Source organism: Bos mutus, chromosome 28, assembly GCF_027580195.1.
Source record: "Bos mutus isolate GX-2022 chromosome 28, NWIPB_WYAK_1.1, whole genome shotgun sequence".
Taxonomy (NCBI): Eukaryota; Metazoa; Chordata; class Mammalia; order Artiodactyla; family Bovidae; genus Bos; species Bos mutus.
The window spans coordinates 28,155,755-28,159,914 of record NC_091644.1 but is presented as its reverse complement, the minus strand read 5'-3'; positions in this window follow the sequence as shown (position 1 = coordinate 28,159,914).

The window sequence follows — 4,160 nt, the reverse complement described above, 5'->3', positions numbered from 1 at the left end:
GTGGGAATATATGCCTGCTAGACAGACAATGTACCAGAAATACCCATTTAGGGATATAGTAATCAATGTGTTATCAAGAAATGTGTCTTTAGGATCATGGAGAATATGCTATTTCCAGTGATGGCTTCGAAATTTCAAAATTCTTGGTCTGTGACTGCATAAAATGAGTTATTGGCTTGAACTAGAACAGAGGAGACAGACTTGCAATGCAAAAAAAAAAAAAAACTTGACTCTCTTTTAGCCAGCTCCTTGCAAAAGAATGTTGTGATAGTTAGTGAAAAAGCACTTTCTAAAATAAGATGATCTGTTTTGGGTACAGAACAATTCTTAATATTTCAATGTTTAAAAGCAGTAGTTTGCAGCAGTCTTTAAAAAATTATTAGGGTATGATGTTCCAGAATTCGTGTGCCCCTTTTCTGAAAGCACAGAGTGGAGAGGAGGGTTTTGCTGATGTAAGTCATGAGCTATATAAGGTTTACTTCTTGAACACTTGCTGGCATGGACTTAATTCCACTCCCTACATGCTAACCTACTTTTCTTACCCTTTCAGGTAGAGCAGAGTAAAAGCTGTACCTTCATGTTTTTGATGGAGATACAGAACTTTGTTCTTTAAGAGAGATACTTTCTGAGTATTTTAAAGGAGATCTTATTTCCAGGAGGGCTTAATGAATACCACAGGTGTTCATATGTCAAGAACACTTTAAGACCAGTCCTGCCTAGAGGGAGAATGACAAATCTTCGTGGGAGGTGTTTGAATTATGCTGGAATTCAGAACATGCAATGACGCATGGCAATATTCAGTTCATTCCCATGCCCAAACTCTCAAGAAATAAAAAGAGCAAAACAATACTCCATGTTTCTACATGTTTGGAATGTGTGGGATTTGTGTGTGTATATGGTTAAGGTGGGAGAAGGAATGTCTTCATTCCTTACTGAGGTTACCCTGTCACTCTCTGAGCTCCGTAGTTCAATTTGAACAACTGATCTAAGAGAATAAATAGCAGGGGAAGATAGACACTCAAAAAAATGTAGAAATCAGTAAAAGTTATCATTGAGGGCTTTTTTTTTTTTTTTTTTTGAGGGCTTTTGATGGGACCACAGCCACCCTTCCTCTCCAATGTGCGACTTTTTGATTCTCTGGATGTGCTATTCCCACATCCTAAGCCACACCCACACAGTGTTGTATTCCACCCAAGAGCCATAGGCCTGAACTTTCCTGAGCTCCTGTCCAAATACTGAACTAGACCCAAAATATTGTACTAGCCTTTCTCCACAAGACACAATGACATGTGATTGTAAATGCATCTATTATGACTTGAATAGCCTCTTTTCAAATGTGATATCATGCCAATCATTCAAAATAGAGTGTTCATATACAAATCTGATTTTGTGCTTTTCTAGTAGAACTGGAAGATCTAAAAATACTGGGCTCACCATCCTCCAACATAGCAAACTCCAAAACAGATGCCCCCCACCTCTTTCAACAGAATGGGCACACTACTCTTCCCCAAGCTTTCAGGGGGCACCTGCAGGTTTTTTACTGTTTCCTGGGGGCTCAGGGCAACAGAATGGGTTGTTTCCCATCTGGAAGCACAGAGGGAGTTGAGCGGTCTGGGGCTGCGACCTCTGACTAGAAGGTAGGTGAATGTTGACTGTAAACCTACAGGCACAACTAAGTCCAGCAGATTCGGGAAATCTTTGTTTCATTGTTTTACCTTAGAGCAAAAACTAAAACAACAATAGGAAGGAATCTTAGACCAAACTACCCACAGCCCCATCACCTAAATAAATCAGCATTGTCTTTGAATGTATTATCTGGTGACCTTACCTGACACATTCACCAATTCTGTATTGTTGGTAATGGTGTAGAATGGACTGTGTTACTACTATGTATGTTCCCTTCACATTATATTAATACTAGGAATAACTTAAGTGTTCTGCCTCCTTTAAAAAAAAAAAATCCTTTCAGTACTCAAGCTGTAGCTGCTGTTTAATCTCTAAGTTTTATCTGACTCTCTGTGACCCTATGGACTGTAGCCTGCCAGGCTCCTCCGTCCATGGGATTTCCCAGGCAAGAATGGAGTGGGTTGCCATTTCCTTCTCTAGGGAATCTTCCCAACTCATGGATTGAACCTGTGTCTCTCACATTAGCAGGCAGATAGGTACCCAAGGTACCTATGCAAACATATACCAACGTCTATAAACATACATATAAAAGCATTTTGTTAGGGAAAAATGGGATTATGCTATGAACATTTCTCTGCAGTGTTCTTTTCTTGTATAACAATGTACCATACATATAGGGAAGATTTATGCCACTTAAAAACCTGTGACAAAATTTCAGAGCATTCTATGAAGCCTTCTGCCTCTTTATGGAGGTTCTGTCTCCACCTATAGGGCCCCACACACCCAGGACTGGGAAGCATCTCAGGCATGGCTCACTGGGAAAGCCACATTATCAAAAAGCCTGGGCTTTGGCATCAGACACACCTAAATTTGAATGCTTTCTCTGCCATTTACTGGGTCTGTCACCTTGGCACCAGGCCTCCATATAATTAAGGAGGAAAGTGGAAAAAAAAAAACTGTCTTAAAACTCAACGTTCAAAAAACTAAGATCATGGCACCCGGTCCTATCATTTCATGGCAAAGAGTTGAGGAAAAAATGGAAACAGTGGCAGATTTTATTTTCGTGGGCTCCAAAATCACTGCAGAAGGTGATGCTTGCTCCTTGGAAGAAAAGCTATGACAAGCCTAGACAGTGTATTAAAAAGCAAAGACACCACCTTGCCAACAAAGGTCTGTATAGTCAAAGCTATGGTTGTTCCCAGCAGTCATGTATGGATGTGAGAATTGGATCATAAAGAAGGCTGAGCACCAAAGAATTGATGCTTTTCAACTGTGGTGCTGGAGAAGATTCTTGAGAGTTCCTTGGACTGCAACGAGATCAAACCAGTCAATCCTAAAGGAAATTAACCCTGAGTATTCATTGGAAGGACTGATGATGACGCTCCAATACTTTGGCCACCTGATGCGAAGAGCTAACCCATTTCCCTGAAGCTGGGAAACAGTGAGAGCAGGAGAAGAAGAGGGTGACAGAGGATGAGATGGTTGGATGGCATCACCGACTCAACGGACATGAGTTCGAGCAAACTCAGGGAGACAGGGAAGCCCAGCGTCCTGCAGTCACCATGAGTTTTTGAGCCATGGCTCACAAAGAGTAGAACATGACTTAGTGACTGAACAAGAGCAACAAACAATAGCCCCTCAAATTTGATACAAGTCCACCTTCAAGTAATTTACCTGGGATTTAGCCATAAAACAATCTGAAAATAAGCTATTTAACAAAGCATATATGTGAATGTATTGTGTGATGTGTTATTTTATTTTGAATTATATTGAGGAAGGGATGCCATAATCTCATGGAACATAATCTAGCTGTTCCATGAATCTTAACCATGTCTCATATGTGTGTGTGTGTATTGAGATAAGATCTATTGTTTCTAAATGAAGCTGACCACATTTGGGTTCATGAAGACTGCAGGAGACAAACTGATGGGAAGGTTTCATTCGGGCAGAGGCTAGGTGTTCCTCAATTGTTTCCCCTCATGCAGCCACCATTCCTCTCTATTTGGCCCATTTTCCCTACCACAGACCTCAAGGTTTGACCCCTGACAGCCTCCCTCCATAAACTTTCCTCATCTCCCTCTTTCTGTCCTCCTCATCTCCTTTACCATGTTCTTGTTTTCTGCATTTTTTGGTACCTTTATCTCCACCTCCAGATGGAAAGCTCCTTGAAGGTAGGCACTGAATCACCGCATTCCCAACACCTAACTTCTACTCACTAACTGATACACACTGTAATAAGGCAGGCAGTGAAAGCAGAGAGCTGCTTCCAGTATCAGTGCTGAAGGCGGCTACCATCTTCAGCTGTTGTCGCTCTAGCTTGCATTCCCTTTTCTTAATTTTTTTAAAAAAAATTTATTTACTTTTAATTGAAGGATAATTGCTTTATAATATTGGTTTCATTTCTACCATACATCAACATGAATTAGCCATAGGTGTACATATGTCTCCTCCTTCCTGAACCTCTCTCCCACCTTCCACCCTCTAGGTAGTTACAGAGCCTTGGTTTGAGTTCCCTGAGTCATACAGCAAATTTC